The sequence below is a fragment of the Lissotriton vulgaris genome, chromosome 6, assembly GCF_964263255.1.
Source record: "Lissotriton vulgaris chromosome 6, aLisVul1.2, whole genome shotgun sequence".
NCBI lineage: Eukaryota > Metazoa > Chordata > Amphibia > Caudata > Salamandridae > Lissotriton > Lissotriton vulgaris.
In genome coordinates, this window is record NC_141694.1 from 1,698,830,590 (window position 1) to 1,698,851,507 (window position 20,918).

A 20,918-nucleotide genomic window follows, 5' to 3' on the forward strand; every position below is an offset into this window, starting at 1 on the left:
ATGCATTTGTTTTCTAATTGTAGCATTTATACTGCATTTCAGAGCACAATAGTATAAATAAATATTTTAAACTTTCTTCGTGTCTCCTGGTTATTTTATTGTGGAGAAGTAGGCGTGAGAGAGCGAAAGGTTGTATCCTGTTATCACAAGCCCTGAGAGCATCAAGATTGTTGTGTTCTGGTATGCCAATTCACTTGTTTCTCTGGTAAGGTTAGAAGGGCAAGTGAGGCACTACAGTTAGTCTGATTCGGACACATAGATACTAAGGTGGGATGTTGATTCAGTTCCTATATACTGATGTCCTATGATTCCGAGCATAGTTCTGTTCCAGAGCAGAGTCCTTGCAAAATGGCGCTACCAATGTTTGGTCTGGTACTTACTTGCGGGAACCATGAGTAGTGCTTGTGCTTGTTCACAATACCCTCGCACCTTTTCCCAGAGACATCCGTGGAGCTAGGACCTTCTCCACCACAGTTATTAGGGAGTACCTAGTTCTGTTTGTTTTATCAAACTTGAATATTAAAAGATGTTATAGCCCTTGTTGTGCTACCTTTTAAATCCTTCCTAGATTAATTATGGCACAGCCCGGTATTTCTGTGCAAATTCCACCTCCTTTATTCCCTTCCCACGGCTCGCCTTCGTATTAATGGTCAGATCTCTGAACCCATCCCTGTTTCTAGGGGAACCAGGCAGGTGTGTCCACTCTCGCCTATGCTTTTTGCTGTGGCTATAGAACCCCTTGCCACCCGGCTCCGGCAGCTTCACACTTAGAGGGGCCTCAGATTTGTGGCTTGTGCGCTGGTCGTCTCCATGTATGCGGACGACATCACACTCTATGTCCGCAACCCCCAAGAAAATCACGGTCCCATGGTCCGCGAGGTGGTGCAATTTGGGGGTTTGTCTGGGGTGAAGATTAACTGGGGTAAATCCATTCTCTTTCCTCTAACAGACGCCACTGTCCCCTTTACCCTGGACTACCCGTTTGTGTGGGCATCTGGACCTACTAGATACTTGGGCATCTGGCTCAGCAGAGACATGGACGAACTTTGGAGGGCGAACTTCGGCCGACTGGCTAGAGACTAAGATCCCCCTCTGGCGGCGCCTGCCTCTGGCCCTGGTGGGGCGCATAGCCATCGCCAAGATGGTGGTGTTCCTGAAGTTTTTATACCTATTTTTCACTATCCCCATCCCACTCACAGCTCATTTCTTTAAGACACTTCGCTCCCTCATCATCTCTCGTCTGGGCTGGGCATCAATCTAGAATCGCATATGAACTTCTCACACTCCCCTTAATGTGTGGTGGGCTGGGTGCCCCGGATTTCAAATGATATACCCTTAGTGCTCAAGCCAGCTCCCTTCACTTCTAGTTACATCTGACGCCCCTCCAGCCTCATGTAGCGGTTGAAGCTCACCTTGCTGCCCCCTTGCCTCTCCAGACAGCTGTCTTTGCCCTCACGATGCCTCCGCGCGGAGAGATAGATACGGTTGAGGCTCTGCACTGGGCTTGGGATGGCCTTTAGTAATTTTCCGGCTCTAGCTCGCTCTCCGCCAATTCCATGCCCATCGCATATCACCCAGCATTCCCTTCCCTGCATACTGCTGGTATGGTAAAACGTGTGACTTGTCTGGGGCTCTCCACACTATCCGATTTCTACCCTGCCGGTGACTTCTTTTCTCTACCAGCCGAATCCGGCCCCTTGGACACCCTGCACTACTACCAACTTCGAGCGGCCTGTCGGGAGCTGCACCCCACGTATCCACTTCCTCCTTCTTCGATGGCTGCTCTCGACCTCCTAGATAAAGACCAGTTTGGCTTTCGCCCTGGACACGGGACTGAGACGGCTCTGACCACCATGATGGACAATCTGCGAATGCGTGCTGACAAAGGAATGCCACGGTTTTGGTACTTCTCGCTATGTCGGCCCCATTCGACACGGTGAAACATCTCATACTAGTAGAAAGATTGAAGAGGATAGGAGTGAAAGGCCGGGCGCTGCTGTGGCTTCCATCCTATTTAGAAGGTCGACAGCAGATGGTAACCTTAGCACCATTCTTCTCTATTAAATCTCTAGTCGCCCATGGGGTACCGCAGGGCTCTGCGATCAGCCCCATTCTATTCAATGTCTACCTGCAACCCTTGCTTTCTATCATAAAGTCCTCCTGGGTCTGTTTAGTCAATTATGCCGATGACACTTCTCTTTAAACAGGGCCGTTTCTAGGTGTTTTGCCACCTTAGGCGAGAATTGAAAAATGCCGCCCTCTCCCATGTCCAGATGTTTTTGCTTTTAAAGTTATAGCAAGAGCACAGAACATTATTGCGACAAGTCTGGGAAAAGTCCCAGGATTTGCCTCCCTGGGCACATCCTTTTTCCGCTGTTCTTGCGCTCTGCTGGGGTCAGGGATTTGTGTCCAAAACAGCTGCAATTTGAACCCCAGACACATGTTTGCCAAGTGGAGCCCCAGGGCTAAGAAACAGTATATGGCTTGGAGGGGGCAGTGGGAGAAAGGGGTGAAGTTGACCTAAATCTGTACCAAATGCTCGAAAACACTTGTTAAACACAAACGAAGGACCATCAAATATAAACTTTACGTAACTGCCATTAACTCCAAATTGTTTCATCCAGAAGTGCTAGCCATTAGATTAGGCGTGCCTGCTTCCTCGGGATCGGGCAGGTGCAGTTTGTAGACTGTCCACTTCAGCTGGCCCCCACTCTAAAATAGCGCCAGTGAGGTTTACAGCTTTGAGCTGCCTGTGCAAGGGTGGGAGTGAGCCCTACTGTAATTTTCTAAACACCTTCGGAGTCATGTGGAAGGGCCTAAAGCGAGGCCAGATTTGTACCCAATGCACGTTTACTTTTTGCAGTTTTATTTAGGCAAACTCGACCCAAAGGTATTGGAGCGCTTTACATGAGGGCCACTTATGTTACAAAAGGACACATTCATTTTTGGTAGGCACAGGAAGGTTAAGTGATTTGCCCAGAATCACAGGATGTTCAGCCGACGCAGAGGCTCGAACCTGGTTCCCCAGTTCCTATGTTGGCATCTCTGGCCCTTACCCCACATCCTCTCCCCTTGGCATCAGGAGGAGACATTGATCCAAAAATAAAAAAATGATCAGAAGCACATTTTCAAGACCACACCATTAAAAATAAAAATTTTGGCTGAAATAAACTTCATATTGTGTACTACAGAAAAATTAGGCGGCGCTAAGAAATGAAGCCTGTCTCTAGTGCTTTCTCAGGACTGGGCACATTCGTCTTCTGCAGCGTTGAACCATTCCTACTCACTAGAAGGGGCCTGCGGGGATGACAGCGTCGAGCTGGCAGTGGCCCTGAGAGGATGTCTAGCTCTGGCTTGGACAGACATCCATTCTTGGCAAGCCAATATCCTCAAGCCTCTGTGGGAAGCGGCCCATGAGGATGCCTTTCCTGAGTGCCGGCTGGCTGCAATCAAAGGCAAAGATTCTTTCTTAATGGGAGATTGACCCCATCCAGCTCTGTGGAACGGATGAAATGCGGAGCTAATGAAAGGCTCTGTGGACCTGGCCAGGTCTTCCTGGGCCTGCCTCACATCTGCATCGACGTTCTAGGTGAGAACGGCAGGTGTTACTGAAGGATCGAGCTCCTAGTAACCTCTCACTCCCTCTCTGAAATAACCGCTATCTGCCCTGCTAATGATTGGCATGATAGGGCTGGCTTAACTCCACATAATGTGTGTTATGAACACAGGCATTGCAAACCTCCATTTCCAGTTCGGAAAATGGGAAACATTTTTATGTGAGTATTGTATGCTTAAAAGAAACCAACATGACAAAAACTTAGGCACTTCAAAGTTCCGAGTAACATGTTCCACAGCAGTTTGGCACTGACGTTAATAGAAATATTCGTGCATTGCCCACAGCTGGAGACCTGAGGCTGTCCAAGTGCTTAGAGGCGGGCACTGGGACGGAGGCACCTTCTAACTAACGTCCTTCCGAGCAGAGCCATGGGCCCTGCTTGTTTATGCCCCCACCCGCTCCTCTGCTGCTTCTTGGGGACTCAAGGCGCCCTCCCCTGTGTTCAAGATGGGGGCGCTGTGCATGCGGTGTCCTCGGAGTCGTAAAGGACTCTACCACACAGGGCCTTCCAAGTGACCCCGACCTTCAGGCACACATGTTTTTTGACGCCCTCCCCCTTTTGCCACCCTAGGCGGCTGCCTAGTCCTGCCTAATGGCAGAAACGGCCCTGTCTTTAAAAGGGGATCATGCACTATCTCTGGAGGCGTTCCAGCATTGCATGCGGCAGACGACTAAATGGCTCAGGAGGAACTCATTGCAATTTAACAGCAGAAAGACCGAGGTAGTATTTTGCTCTGCAGGCAAGTTGGCTAGATAATTTCCATCCGACTTTAGACTTACACCAGAGGAGGAACCTTTAACATCAGTCAAGAAGTTTCGCAATTTGGGGGTGCAGATCGACAATGACCTCCAGATGGAATCTCAGGGTAGCAAGACCGCCAGCGTATGCTTTGCCTTAATCCGTATGTTACGGAAAATACTCCCCTTACTTCCTAAAGAGGCTTGCTCTCTGGTGGTGAGTAGCATTGTGGGAAGCAGGCTGGATTACTGCAACTCCCTTTACTTGGGGGCCCCTGCCTATATTCTCCAGGGTCTGCAAAGAATCCAGTCTGCTGCAGTCAAACTGGCCATTGGTAGGTCACAAAGTTCTTCCTCTACCCTGGCTTTGAAAGAGCTTCATTGGCTGCCGATCAGGGAGAGGTTCCACTTTAAGACTCTGTGCTTGGTCTTTAGAGCGGCGCATGAGCAAGGTCCCATTCCCCTTCAGGAAAGGTTCTCATGGTATCGCCAGACGAGACAGCTCCGCTGTTCCAGTCCGTGCCTGCTGACGATTCACCGGTTCAAACGCTCAAGGCTAGGAGGTAGGGCAATCAGTGTGGCTGGCGCACGGCTATGGAATGAACTTCCTCTGAGCCTTAGACAAGCCAACTCCTTGCTTGAGTTCCGTAGGAACTTGAAGACCTGGCTTTTCCCTAAGGCGTAAGCTCGGCCCCTCTTTTTGTTCTGCTGCGACCTGTCCCATCTTGGTCTAATTCTGTAGTCTGAAGCGCCAGGATGCCCGTAGGGTGACAGTGCGCGTGTTATAAGTGTATAATCAATCAATCAATCCCCCCATAAGCTGATCTCCAGACTTTATGCGCTTACACTTGCAGCATCCTCGATCTCGGCTGACCGGGCACGCATTGCGTGGAACAAGGACCTGGGCACCGACCTCGTTCCAGAGACCTGGCTGTACTGTTGCAGACAGACTAAACGACTGTCTCCTAACTACCATATGCGCCTCATACATTTTAAATATTTGCATAGATTGTACCGCTCTCCAGCCCAGTTGCATAGGATAGGCCTTGTTCCCAGCGATAGGTGTCTTCGTTGCTCTGCCCCCGCCGTCGACTTCTCTCATCTTGCATGGCTGTGTCCCGAGGTCTCTACATATTGGCGAGATGTGTGCACTGCCATCACTACCTGACCCGTTGATATGCCTATTAGGCTTTGTGAAACACTGTCCCGAGGCCTCCCGTAGGCTCACTGCTATGCTGCTTTTTTTTGTGCGACATAGGGTCACCATGCATTGGGGTCAACGGCCTGCGCCCAAGGTTGGCGCTTGGCTTGAGGATGCGGCACGTTGTCAAACCCTTCTGTCTGAATTCTGGGACCTGACCCCGGCAACATGCTGGCTGCATGATATTTGGGGACCCCTTGTTTCATACCTCCCAACACCGGAACGCCTTACTCTCTGCGCCCTCTCCCGTGCTCCCTGCCGGCTCCTCGCCCGCAGCAGCTGCTGGTGCTGGCTCGTAGAGGTCGCCCACCCTCTGCTCACTATTGACTCTCTGCAGCCTTTCCTATGCATACTTGGCCTTTTCTGGGCACTCCACCTGGGCTCTCTCGCGCCATCCTCTGCTGTTTCACCTCGTGTACTGATGTGCACTACCATTATGCAACTGTTATGATAAATGTATCAGATGTACCTTTTCTGCGGAATTCGCGCCTGTATACTTTGTAACTGGATGTGCAAGTTTTTTCAATAAAGTTCTCTTTAAAAAAATAATAATAATTATGCCACAGCTCATTTTTATTCCTGTTAACTGCTGTGCAGCAGTCACTCAGCATCTTTTACTACATGGAGTCCCTAATGTGGGTGATCCTGTGATTTTTGTGATAGAGGCGGGTGCATTGTACTGCTTTGAGGTTTTCTACTTCCGGGTCACATTTCCGGCTGTCGATGCTATTGATAATACTTTTCACGAATACACAGATCCGCAGGGATCTAATGCATATCATCCATATGCGCTTATTGAGATTCTTCTTACCATCTGGGAACACCAGATGTGGTTCAATTGCACCCTCCCCCACTTCCTCTGGACTGTTAGAATGGATCCGTTAAGTATTGAAGGGGCGACATGGCCGGCATTATCAGGCTATAATCCATATCCTCATATGGCGAATGTTAATTTAGTAGAGACAAATGCTTTGTATATTTGTCTAGTCGCACTAGATCGATGTCTTACACAATATATTTCCCATGGGTTGCTAGTTGGTCCAGCTAGACTTGGCATACAAGGACAGGCCCAACAAGCGCTTGGGCCTATTATTAGTCCTGACATTGTTCGCTCAGTAATGGGCAAAAAACCCACAAATTGTGAAGAAATACTATTTTGGTCACCAGAAAATAGACCAACTTGGGGGCGTGGCTTAGCGGGCGAGCATGGCGGACGTGGCTGCCTAAGAGCTCCCGCCGGCCCGCCGATTATCCTGGACTTATCCTGGCCCTGAACCCCGAAAAGTGCACCGCATCAAGGGTGGTGTTGGCGGAGGACACCGGGAACCGTCCGGTGCTGGGGACAACGCGCCTAGACCGACAGCGGCCGTGGGGCGAGTGAGTGCCGCGAGCGGCCTGGTGCCCGCCGGACAAGCCGGGACCTCAATTTTGGCGTCCCCGACGTGGGGACCTGACACGGAGCCGGCGCTGCCGCTCCCTGACCGCGTTCCGGGGCTGCCTGCCGTCGGCGGCTCACAGCGGAGTGCCCTGCCGATCCTCCCATTGCCGGCTGGGGGCCTGGACCGGGGGGGGCCCTCGGAGGAGCTGCGGCCTGCCTGGCCTCGCTGGAGCCGGGGCCTCGAGTTTGGCGGCCCCCGCCCGAGGACATACACGCTGGTTTTGGGACACTCTGGTACTGCTGTCCGCGGCACCCTCTGCCTTCCGGGGGCGCGGCGCCCCCCACCGCGGGCAGATACCTTGCCCTCCACTGGGACTGGCGGCGGCTCCGTTGCCGGTGGGAGCTGCATCCTCCATTCCTGTTGACCGGCGCTGTGGGGGCTGAGGGGCCGGAGGGGGTCGCTGCTGACGTTGGACCTTTGACCAGTGCTTATCCTCCCGGGGCCTGGCTGGACCTACAGGTGGTGTGGACGTGGCGAAGGGACCGGAGCGGCAGGGGCGGCTTGGTGGCCCGGGCGCAGCCGGGACCTTGATCTTTGCAGCCTGGGCTGGCCACGATCCGGGGCTGCCTGCTCCTGATGACCTACAGTGAGATCCCCTGCCTTTCCTCACCGTATTTGCGGTGGGGCCTGCGACTGGAAAGGGTGTCGGAAGATCTGCGGCCTGCCTGGCCTTGGTGCAGCTGGGACCTCTAATTTGGTGATCCCCGCCCGGAGTCACCAGCCCGGATCCATAGCCCTGGTGAGTGGACACGGCGGGGGCCCCCCGGGAACTGAGGTGTTAAACAGGCGCCTGGCCCGAGTAATTGTCCTATCCGGCTCCTGTGGTACCTGGGGCGGCGGTTGGAGAACTTGTGGTTTGCACTAGAGTGGCCCGTATCTGCGCCGTGCCAAGAGTGCCGGTGGGCGCGAAGACGACTTCATACACCTTGGCGGGACGACATTGCCTGGGTTGTACCCGATCTGTGGGCCGGTGGCGAGGGACTCTCGAGCGTCCTGGTGTGTTCGGGACGTCTCGGCCGGGGCCTAGCTGGTGGACTATTGCGAGTAGCGGCCCTAGTACAGGTGCGTGTCACTGCTCTACCGTCTGAGCGGCCGCCATGACGAGGGGCTCGGCCGCCACTAAGACAGGACCCATCGACAAGTTCACTGGCCATGGTGGAGGAGCCGGGGCGGCTGGTGGGAGTCATCCGGCCGGACCAGACAACGCGGCGTTGATGGCGGCCATTACCCAGTCCCGCGACATGCTGGTTGCGAAAATTGGCGCGGTGGGGGCCGATGTGATGCTGCTGCGTCAAGATCTTCGCAATGCAGTCGCCCGCATAACCGCGACTGAGACCAGGGTCACGGCGGTGGAGGGAGATGTTGGTACCCTTAAGAAGAAGATTGCCGACATGGAACAGATCCAACAGGGCCTGGCGCTTCGTGTGGAGGATGCCGAAGGGCGGGCGAGGCGGAACAATCTGCGCTTCGTTGGTTTTCCGGAGGACTGCGAGAATGGGCCTATGGACGCTTTTCTGTCCCGGTGGCTGGAGAGCTGGCTACCACCGGACTCCCTGTCGCGATGCTTCATAGTGGAGCGTGCCCACCGCGCCCTGACACAGAAGCCGCCAGTCGGGGAACGGCCCCGCCCGATCATCGCCAGGCTCCTCAACTTCCACGACAGGGACGTCATTCTCCGGGAAGCGCGGATGAAGGACACCCTGCTGTATGACAATCATAAAATAATGATCTTCCCGGACTATACCAAACTGGTCCACCAACAGAGGCACTCCTTCCTGGATGCCAAGGCCAAGCTGCGTGGCCTGAAGATCCAATACTCGCTGGTCTACCCGGCCCGCCTCCGGGTGATCTTCAATTCCAAGACCCTCTTCTTTGATACGCCGGAGGCCGTCTTCAACTGGACCGATGAAACAGTCAGAATCCGACCTCACGTCCAACCGGGGCTGCACTCTGGATCATCGCGTGGCTCGTCTCAGGACAGGAGCAACCCGTCTGGCAACCCGCCTGGCAAAGGGAAACGTCATCGCAAGTCCCGCTCCCGGCGGAGGTCCCTGTCCCGGGACCCCCTCCTGGGGGACACACAGCCTGCTACGGACCAATCTGATGGAGGCTCCTGATCGCCCTTCATGGGGACTGTCTGCTGGTTGCCTTCTATAAGTGACTGTATCTGGCGGAGGCTGAGCTATGGTCGGTGGGACATACAATGGCTGGTGCAGTATTGACTACTTCTTCTTGGCGAATGCCGGGGCCTTCGGGGGCTGTGACTTTCGTGTGGTGTTTTACTTATGACTCTGATGTATGTTTGTTGGGGCTCAGGGCACGTACTTTGGGCTGCCTCCTCCTATTGGGACTGGGGGGTGGTTCTGGGAGTGTGCCTGATTAGTTCGGGGGGGGACTAGCTGGGATCCATTGGTATGGCTGGCTTTGGGCGCTGTGTTTTGGGCCTGAAGTACCGTATACCGCGACAGATACTTCATTGTTCCTTGAGGTATGGGGGTGGGGTGGGGGGAACGGGGGTGTTTGGTTGCTTGTGAGTTGGGTCGGGGTCGGAGGGGTGGTAGGGTTTGGGGATTCGGGGTTTGTGGGGTCTGGGGTTCTGGTTCTGGGGGTGCACGTGGTCTCTGTGTATTTTGCAACTGTGGGATCTGGGGCATGGGCCGGGGGTCGGGGTGTGTGGGGCTGGGAGCATTGTGATCATGGTTGATGTTCCTCACTTGGCGCCCAATGGCGCCTCCATGCGTATTCTTAGCTGGAATGTACGAGGACTATTGGACAAGATTAAACGGGGGGCGGTGCTTCGCTGGGCTAAGAGGGACTTGGCAGATGTGCTCCTTCTTCAAGAAACGCACATGCTAGGTACAAAAGCCCTGAGTTTGCAGCGCTTTGGCTTCCATCAAGTGTTCCATGCGGGATTTACCAGGGGCTCCAGGGGTGTGGCCATTCTTATTCATAGACGGCTGGCATATGTACATGAGCGTCAGTGGCTTGACCCCCAGGGACGTTTTGTCTTTGTACAGGGGAAGGTCGGGGTGGAGCCGGTTGTGTTTGGCTGTGTGTATGCCCCCCCCCCTTGCAGTGGGCCTTAGCTGAACATTTGTTTTCCTTGTGGGCTGAGTTCCCCCGCTCCATGGCTGTGATTGGCGGAGACTGGAATGATGTGATGGATGTGGCTTTGGACCGGCAGAGGAGGCCGGGCGTGGCACTTGTATCCTCCCCTACACGGTTGGGGGCTATGGTTGATGGTCTGGGCTGGGTGGATGTATGGAGACATTTGCATGCGGAACGGCGGGAGTACACCTTTGTCTCAGCTGTCCATGGCTCCCTTTCACGTTTGGACTGTGTGTTTGTCCCGAGGGCCTTCCTTGACAGGGTGAAGGGGGCGGCGATTCGGCCTCGCGGGCTCTCGGATCACTCCCCAGTGGCGGTACAAATTGACTTGTGCAAAGCGCGCTCCCCCTTCCGATGGCGAATGTCCGCGTGGCATCTGCAGCGCCCTGATTATTCCCAGCATCTGCGTAGCGCGATTGCCCATTATTGGCAGGACAACCTTACCGGAGGGATGGATGCGGTGACAGTCTGGGAGGCTATGAACCCCACCCTGCGGGGCATAGATATTGCTTGGTGTGCGTCGGCTCGCCGGACTCGGCTGGGAGGCATTGCTGCGGCTGCAGAGCGGGTGGAGGAGCTCGAGGCTCGGCACAGTGAGGCACCCGATGATATGTCACTGCGGCTACTCCTGCAGGCGCAACAGTCTTATTCCTCGGTCCTGTTGGACGAGGCTCGTCAGGCGTGGTTAGCCACCCGTAGTCGGGTCTACCAGTGGGGCGACAAGTCTTGCACCATGCTCCATAGGCTGTGCCAACAGAACCTACAGCCTCTTACACTGCCGGGCCTTGTTGATGATGCAGGAGTGGCGATTACAGATCCGGCAACTCTTGCAACGAGCTTTGCGCGCTATTATGGGCACCAATATGCCTCTCGGGAGACTCTCTCCCCTGCCATTATCGCAGATTATATTGCATCTGTTCCCCCATCTGCTGTATCTGATGAGGTGCGCGAGGCCCTGGACCTTCCCCTGTCGGCTGAGGAGCTGGGTGATGCACTGGGTCAGTTAAATGTAGGCAAGGCGCCGGGGCCGAGCGGTTTCCCCAGCGAATTTTATAAGAAGTTCCATCTGCAGCTCGGGCCGCACTACTTGCGGGCCCTGGAACAGGCGCGAGAGCATGGCCGCCTCCCACCGGACTGGCGTCATGCCGAAATAGTGGTGTTTTTGAAGCCTGGTAGGCCCCCCGATCGCCATGACTCTTATCGCCCCATATCCCTCATCAACTTCGAGGCCAAGCTCCTGGCGAAGGCGCTGGCGAACCGCTTACTCCCACACATTTCGGCCCTTGTCCACCCGGATCAGGCGGGTTTTATGCCGCGCAGGGCAACGAGACACAATATACGACGGGCGCAGGCTGCGATACAAGCGGTTGAGTCTTCAGAGGACCCGGCGGCGCTCCTGCTGGCTGATATTGATAGTGCCTTTGATTCGGTCAGCTGGACCTTTCTTTTTGCTCTGTTGCCGCTGCTGAATCTCGGCCCGGTATTCCTCTCCTATATCAGGCTGCTCTACACTGAGATCACGGCCTCGGTACGTATCTCGGGAACGGCGTCTGCTCGTTTTCCGGTGTCCAGGGGCACGCGTCAGGGGTGTCCGCTCTCCCCTTACCTTTTCGCGCTGGCCATGGAGCCGCTGGCCGCCAGGGTGCGCCGCGATGAGCTCTACCGTGGCTTCGTCTGGGGCGCGGATCACTCGGACCGCATAGCTTTATATGCGGATGATGTGCTATTTTTCATGACTGACCTGCAGCGTACGGGTCCTCGCGTCCTGGAGTTGATGCAGGAGTTTGGTCGGACATCGGGGCTATTCCTTAACCCGCGCAAATCAACCATGTGGGTGCTGGGGGGTGCCACAGTGGACTGCCCTTGGGCTGCATCCCTTCAGATGGCTGTGGAGGGTGTGAAGTACCTGGGTGTCTTCCTCTCTGCCTCGCCAGCAGTGGATTGGGGGAACATCCTGCCGGTATGGGATCGGGTCCAACTGGACGTCAAGACATGGTCGCGCATGCCACTTAATATCTACGGCCGGTCGGCCATCTTCAAGATGGTGGCTTTGCCCCGTCTGCTATATCAACTGCAGAATCATCCCTTCCAGGTTGACCCGCAGTGGTTCCGTACTGTTGATTCTGTGCTGGGCCGGTTTCTGTGGGCCGGCGGCGCTGCCAGGGTGGCGCTGCGCACATGCTTCCTCTCTACCTACTGCGGCGGCTTGGCGGCCGCGGATATTTTATCTTACTATCAGGCCTCCCATCTCCTTGTGCTCAACGAGTGGTGGTATGGAGACCGTAGTGATCCGGCTTATGCCCTTGAGCATTCACTGATGGGTGGCGCCTCCCTCCACACCCTGCTGTACTCGGCTAGGCGGAGGCGACTGCTTCCGCAAGTCACCCAAGTGGTCTTCGCTGTCTGGCGGCGGGCCCTGCACCGGGTGGGCTGGTGGGGTCGGCTTACAGCTGAAACCCCGTTGTGGCGCAATGGCCTGTTACCAGCGCTGGCATCTCTGTCCGGATTTGACGGCTGGGATGCGATTGGGATCTCGTCCCTAGGTCATGTCCTCTCTGGTACTACCCTAAAGTCCTTTCAGGAGCTTAGCTCAGAATTTAGCATGCCCAAGACACAATTTTTCCGTTACCTTCAATTTCGCCACGAGCTTACCCCTAGTCTGGTGGGCCTGGAACAGCTCCCTGATTTTAGCCCTATCGAGGCTAAATTGTTTATGGGAGACCTAGGTGACAAGAAGGTCTCGCAGATTTATCGCTCTCTGGTCACTCACTGTTCCCCTTCACTCGCGGCGCTGAGGGCCTCCTGGGAGGGTGATGTTGGTCCATTGGATGATGACGACTGGCGTGAGGCCTTGGAATCTCCCCGAGGTGCTGCTATAGCCACCCGCCTTCGCTTCATCCAGTTCAAATACCTCCATCGGGCGTATTATACTAGACACCGCCTATGGCGGGCAGGCCTTATCGCGTCTCCGGAATGCCTGAGGTGTGGTTCTGAAGAAGGCACCCTGTTTCATACAGTATGGTCCTGTGAGAGACTGACTCGATTCTGGGCTGGGGTTTGGGACTGCCTGTCAGAGGTGTTGGGTTGGGACCTGCCCCGTACCCCCAGGCTGGGCCTTCTTCATGTTCTAGAGAATGTTGGGGGCAATATTTATAAACGCCATTTGCTGTTGCTGGGGCTGGTGGTGGCAAAGAGGGACCTGGCGCAGGCCTGGAAGAGCGAGCGCGCCCCCCCACTCGGGGCTTGGAGGGCGGGCCTGGATTTTCTCATGGGTCTAGAGCAGCCCGTTTTTGAAGCCCGGGGATGTCCTCGTAAACATTACAAAATCTGGAAACGGTGGGCGGATTACCGGGGCCTGCTCCTTGACCCCCAATTGGACATTGTTGATGCATTACAGCTGGATGTGGATCCCGCACTCTAGGCCGCTGGCCGGCTCCACCTTTGTAAGTTATCTCATGTTGCTGGACTATGATCACGTGCACTGGGTTAGGGTGGGATAAGGGGTGGGTAGATGGGGGCGGGGCTGTTTGGTGTTTTTTTGGGGTTGGGTGGGTGGGGTAGTTCGATGTCATTCACTATATAACGTTGGGTTCGATGCTGTGCTAATAATGTGTCTCTTTCTATCTGTCATTGACAGTCTCCTCCTGTCTGTGGAGGGCTGTGTTGAGCTTTGCTTGGACCCATAACAAAAATTGGTTATGAAAAAAAAAAGAAAATAGACCAACTTGAGGCTGTTTCTCCTTAAGGGTCCACAGGACAAGCACCAAATTTTAATCATGTGCCTACCCAATTGACTGTTCCCCAGTCTACCTGACTGCAGCACCTGGGGGACAATTTTTGCCACAGTACAGCTCTTTGTCATGGCACTCTCTCAATGGCCGTTCTAGGGAATGTCCTCAAACAAATACAGAATGAGCATGGGGCAGGTCCTGCCCTCAATTTGGGGATAAAACTAGTGGGAGATGACTCCGTAGTCTCCAAAATGATTCTTTCTAAGGTTAGAGGGGACGCAGCTTTGGCTCTACACCAGTGGCTTGCCGTAGTGTAAATATCTGACCGCGAACGCGAGTTGTCTGTTATTATTGCTAATGTGTACACGTCTCTAGGACATAATAGTTTGGGGACCAGACCTTCTGTGCCACCACATGGCAAGCCTAGTTCAGACAAGGATGCCAGACCTGTCTGTGAGTTTCCTGAAAAAACATAAGATAAATCTAAAAAACAGCTATAAACTAGACAACGTGGACCCCGGGAATCCTCTGTTCTTTGTCTTCATTGAACATGCCAAACTACATCATGTGGCTGATTCTTCATAGTATGCCACAGAATAGCAATTGTTTCCACAAAACTTTTGTTGGAGCCTGTGAATACCACCGAAGCTTATCCTGAGGCTGAGTCCTCCACTGACAATTTCCCTGGCACAATACCTACTTCTTATGTAATGTCCTCTACAACAAATGTAATTTATAATGAACCACCATTGGCAAGTCGATCCAAGTTGACTTTTTCAAATCTTACTACTGAATGCCAACCTCCTGTTTTCTAGCTGAGTACCATCGGGTACTTTATGTATCAAGATAATTTTTCTTCCGACAGTTCAGTTTTGTACACACCTCCTGCATGGATTTGTGTTTTTATTACATGGTTAAAACACACTTATCTAGACCCTCCTTGCATGTATGTCTGGATCATACTTTCCTTGGTTTTCTTGTTCACGTGGATTGGCTTTGTGACAATTTTTTTCCTACTGAATAATGGCCATTACCTCCTGGAATGTTCTGCTGCAAAACTGGTCAGCGGAAATGTTGGCCTCCTATTCTTCATTGCATAAACTCAAAAGAGACTTGTCCCTCGTTAACATTTCAGCCATTCCAGTGACTGATGGAATTGTTTGGGATAATATTCCATTCGATATATTTGGTCTCACAGAGATCCTGCAGATACCATATGTGGTAAAAGTTTATATGGGTGATGTAATAGTACCTGCTTTGCATCCAGATGATTGGGATAATGACACTGTAAATTCTATGCTTTCTGAATTAGACTATTATACTGTTTTTGAATCAGAGAATCTATATCTTAATACCACTAACTATGCTGATATGTTCGGTTACCATCACTATGGACACCATTTTCTACATAGAACAGGTAGGCAGTGACCCCGTTTTTAATTACACACAGTGGGAACATTGTCTGACCCCCCCTCCAAGAGTTCCAAAAATCAAAAAGATAAATATACCTAGTTCATGGTATATGACACTTCAGACCCCATGTCATAATTTTTTTAATTAACTCCAATACCACTAAAGAAATATATGCTTACTCAAGCTAAGCTCATATATAGTTCAGTTGGCCCTTAGAGGTTATGATTGGTGGAAGGATACTATTGACTTGAAATCAATTTGAGGTACGAAGTCCTTCCAGGTTCAGGGCACAGAAACCTTGTTTCAAGCCTGTTTGTTTCCCACACAAATGATTTTTCTGAATGAAATAATCCAGCTGACAAATTGTCTAGGATTGGCTAAAATTAAAGAAATGAATGCCCCAAGTATTCCCACTGTTGCCCGCTTTGATATTAACTGTCAGAGTTTTACAAAGTATACAGAAGAACAATTAAACAGTACGGTGCAGAACGGTACATTTAATACTTCGTTTTCGAGTCATGGGAGGTGGTTATTGTGGCCAGGCACATAAATGTTTGGCATGCCTAGTTTCTTAATTCCACACCTGGGTTTAAAAAATTGGACCTGATGCCCTATACTCTCTGTCAAAACATTCTGGTATTGTTACCTCCTATTCGGTGGGGAAGTAATGTCAGCAATGGTTAGAACCTCTTTCTCTCCTTTCTGAGGACATGAATTCACGTTCGGCATTTTCAAGCGCCATCTTTAAAGATCTGATTTCAGCTCGCTGAGCCGAACATTTTCTTAGTGATTCAGTTTTTGTTATTTTCGCTCTGAATTTACCGCAGAGCCAGCGACCTTTAACAATTGCACAGGCTGCATCGTAGGATTTATTTTCTACATTGTAATGCTGTACAAATCTGTCTGTATAGATTATACATGAGTACTGTTGTAGAGGAAGAATTTCGATTGGCAGAGGATATTCTTTTTCATAATTTAAATCATTCAGTTTTTTCATGTGCAGGGCGAAATAGTATTTCACGTCTTCTGCACCAAGAGAATTTTCCCCTATCCATTTCGGATCCAGTGACACTTTAGGCAGGTTTACTGGGCTGAATAGTGCCTCGAAGGCGGATTCTGCTGTGAGAACAGTGATCCTTTTGCCTTGTGCTAGTTCTCGTTCTTTCGCTATAGCAGTCTGCACTGCTTTCACAGTATTTTCTGTGAGACTGAATGTTTTTTCTGCTTGTGTGTACAAGTGAGATTTGTAAGCTATTGGTACCGTTTCTTCCTCATTAGAGGTAAGGTACGTGAATCTGCATCTTCCTGGGATGACTCGGATTACAAGGTTGCGTGTATTGTCACGTGTTTCTAATTTTGTTTTTGATAACATGTCTGTTTGCTGTGATCTCAAAATTTCTGTGTGTTTTTGAGTCCAGTTGATTGGTTTAAAATCAGGTTTAATTAATTCGTAGAGAGGTTTAACCCTCTCCGCATAATTTAGAATGTAAGTTCTTCCGAAATTCAGGAAGCCTAGAATTGATTGTAAGTTCTTCAGCGTTTTTGGCGCTTGGAGTACAGCGCACTTCACTAAGAAGTTGTCCGCTAGGCTTTTCCCTTCACTTGATAATTCGTATCCTAAGAATAAGACTGTTAGATGGGCAATTCTCGACTTTTTAAAGTTGAATTTGTAACCCTCTGCTGCGAACCCAAGTATTATGGTGTTCACCCTTTTCAAGTGAGTATCCAAGTCGTCGTCTGTGAGATAGATGTCATCGACATAAGATAATGCCTCATCATCATATATTTGTAGTAACTCTGTTACTCTGGCTGAGAATAGTCCTGGGCTGTTCTTGAATCCCTGTGGGAGCCTACAGAAATTTTTCTGTGACCCCATTATTGAGAAAGCGGTCAAGTACCTGCTTTCTGGTGCAATATTTTGACAAAAGAACCCATTAGATATGTCTAATGTCGTTTTGTATTTTTGCAAACTATCAGCCTGATTCATCATACTCCCGTTTTGCGAGCCCCTAATAGCGATTCATAGCGAATCGCTATTAAGGACTCGCAAAACGGGATTCATGTAGGAATAAGCAAAAAAATGTGATTCCTACTAATTCCTTATTTGCGATTAGCTAATTGCTAATCGCAAATAAGGAATAACTCCCCATTCATTCCTATGGGCCAAATGGCCCATAGGAATGACTGGGGAGTATTCCTTATTTGCGATTAGCAATTAGCTAATCGCAAATAAGATAGCGATTGAAAGGGTGCCAGGGGTGTCCAAAGGACACCCTGTAGCACCCCTTAAATGCTAATATGAACAGGGGTTGCGCACACACATGTCCAAAGGACGTGTGTGTGTGCAACATGCAACTCAGAAAAATGCTTTTTAAAGCATTTTTCTGAGTTATCGCTATTTACCACGAGGTTTGACCTCGCGGTAAATAGCGGCCCGAAATTGCGATTTCGCAGTTTTTAAATGGATGATGAATTGCATTTAAGGAATCTCAAATAGAGATTCCTTAAATGTAATCCATCGCAAATTTGCGAAAACGCAATTACCGATTTTTGCATTTGGGATGATGAATCCCAAATGCAAAAATCTCACTCGCAAAGGGCCAGATTATCAGAATCTGGCCCTTTGCGAGCCGAATTCAGCTTCATGAATTAGGCTGTATGTTATTTATTAGTACAGCACTATGCGAATTTTGTACTGCAAATGTTTTGCAGCATGAGTTTAGGTGTCTGTAGTCCAAGACTAGATGATACGAATCGTCTGGTTTGGAGACAGGAAACAAAGGATTGTTCATTTGAGAGGTGCATGTTTCAATCACCCCCTGGTATTCAAGTTGATCTAAAATCTCCCTGACCTGTTTTTTAGCTTCTTGCTTGATTGGGTACTGCCTTTGTGCAGTAGGTTGACATGAGTGATGTCACTGACCATGTCATGAGTGATGTAATATGTGACGTCATCAGCAGTGCATTGCACGCGTAAGTTATAGTGAGTCCAACTAACTATAACATGGGAATTTCAATGGTTTTATGCAAGTAAAACTTCCTGCTAACTATAACTGGTGTGAAACCTATGGTTTTTTCAGTGAATTTAATAGGTTTTTTAAATGCTAATTCCTAACTATATATAGGGCCTCAAACCTATGAAATGTAATATTTTTTATAATGAATCCTATATTGTACATTTATATAATACTTTTTTTTTCTTTTGTTTTCCTGGTGCGCTCCCCGTGCGCGCCCTGGTGTGCGCACAGGAAAGTGCATTTTTCTTGCGCGTCCCGGGGCTCGCACCGGTGAGCGTCCCGTTAGCGCTATTGCCGCGAGCGAAAACATCATCGTGACGTATCACGTAGCCGCGTCCGGATGATACGCACGGCGTAAGCGCACCCGGAAGCACTCGAGCGAATACGATCGCGCAACGTAAGCATCCGACGCGTTTACGCGACGCGCCCTTGGGCGCCCCCCCGGGGCGCGCCCCGGGACGCATAGCGTAAGCGCGTCGAGTCATGTGACCTAAAAATAACACTTTTTATTGGTTCAGGACAGTTTTGGTTTCCAAATGATGAAAGCCCTGGTCATGTGACCTTAAAATAACTCTTTTCATTGCTTGTTATCAGAAAACCCCACCCATTTCCTTAATTTCTTCTTTCACTTTGGAGACAGCAAGACCTGTGTTTTTCTGTCCTACCATTTTGTGGAAAGAGTGGCAGCTAGATCATCCAGCAGTAGTGAGGACTCAGATGGCTTCATTCAGGAAGAGCCTCCTCAGCCCAAGATCAAGGAGCATTTTATTTGGAATTTTTTTTCAATACCTGAAGGATTAAAAAAGGTGAATGCTCCCAAAGTAGAATGCAAAATCTGCCAAACTGAGCTTTCCCGAGGAGACCCAAAAAGTAAGTACAGTTTTGGCAATTCGACAATGATTCGCCACGTCCAACGCAGGAACCCCCAGAATTATGCCCGGGAGAGTGTCCGAGACCTGGCACGTAATCCCCCAAGGGATGGTGTCTCTACATCTACAGGAGGAGCCACAACATCAGGGAGAGGACGTGCAGCGGAATTGGAGATGATTCCGAACATTCAACCTGTTTTTAGTGACATTACTATTAAGTGCAAGCAATGCGATGAACTGCTCAGCTATGGTGAGCAGAGCATCAAGCTCATTGCACGCAAGAGGCAAGAACACCGCTGCCTTCCACAGCCCTAATTTGTCCCCTTTTTTTTGCACCTGTTGAGCAGTTTTGCATTCCCTGTTTTTGTTTTTGTTCTGAAAAAAACATAAAAAAGAAGAAAAAAAACAGTTCTTTTTAGAACTACCTCCAGTTCTCAAAAAAGAGCTATATTCTTATCAAATTCAAAATGAGTAACTCAAGTGGAGTGCAGTGAGAGAGGAGAGGAAATGAAAATGAGTGAGAAAGCAAAGAAAGGGACGAGAGGGGAAGGGAAATGAAGCTTGGGGACTGAAAGAAGGTGAGTGTGGGGAACGAGAGTGAGGAGAAGTAGAGTGAACATGGGGAATGTGGATAAGTGAAGAAAATGTAGTAAAAGAACAGTGGTGTGGAAGGGTAAGAAAAGACTGATGCAAGCCCTTTCACATTATACCTGCGCCAGGTGTAATGTATGCAAAGGGGGTGTATTGACGCAAGAAAGGGTCGTAGAAGTGACGCAGTGAAATCTATGAGATTTCACTGCGTCACTTTTAGGACACCATTGCGTCAAAATCTTGCACATGGGGCTGGCCCCATGTGAAAGGATGCATTGCTGGAGTTGCATCACTTTTGTGACACACTCCAGCAATGCATTACTACCTCTAAGCACTTTAAATTATTATTTTACTGTTTCACTGGGTTTTTAACATGGTACGCTCCCCGCTCCACTCCCCGGTGCACGTACCGGGCGCTCCCCCCGCGAAAATCAAAAAAAATAAATGTTTTTGCCCCACAGGGCCCTTTTATTGCCCCCACATCAAACCTAGGGGATCAGGGGGGGTCTACTCTGCCCCCTTATGGTCATTTCCCCCTTTGTTTTTGCCTCCTCTTGTGTCTCGATCTTACCGAGACACAAGATGGCGGCTACTCCGGACTGTTTTGAATGTTTACAGACACCCGAGAGCCAATCAGCTTTCCGTGCGCAAGTCGCGTAGCGCGCCCGGTGCGCTCCCCGGTGCGCGTACCGGGGCGCTGCCGTAGATATATATATTTTTTTAACCTAAATTACTCAAAAACCACTGGAGCACATATCTTGAGACATAGGAAAGGCACATCGGGCTACCAGTCCCTACAATTTTGCCAGGTTTGGTGGAAATCCATTCAGCCGTTCGGGCTAAAAATGAGTTCGACCGCCCTATGGAAATTAGCATGGGAAAAACACGTTTTGGGACCCCCCTTTTATCTCGGCCCCCGCTTGAGGAATCCCCCCCCCAAACTTTCAAGGAAGGACCGGAGCTCCGCGAGGCAAATTTGAGGACATTTTCAGGCAGATTCATCAACCGGTGCCAAAGTTATTCCAAATAGAATTTTGAGATTTTGCATTGAAAAAAATCCTAACTATAACTACCTACTGGCGACCGCCAGTAGGTAATATATATATATATATATATATATATATATAGCGAGGGGCCAGGCGCCAATGCAACCGGCAACGCAAACGAGAACAAGTCTCAAAAGAAGAAAACCACG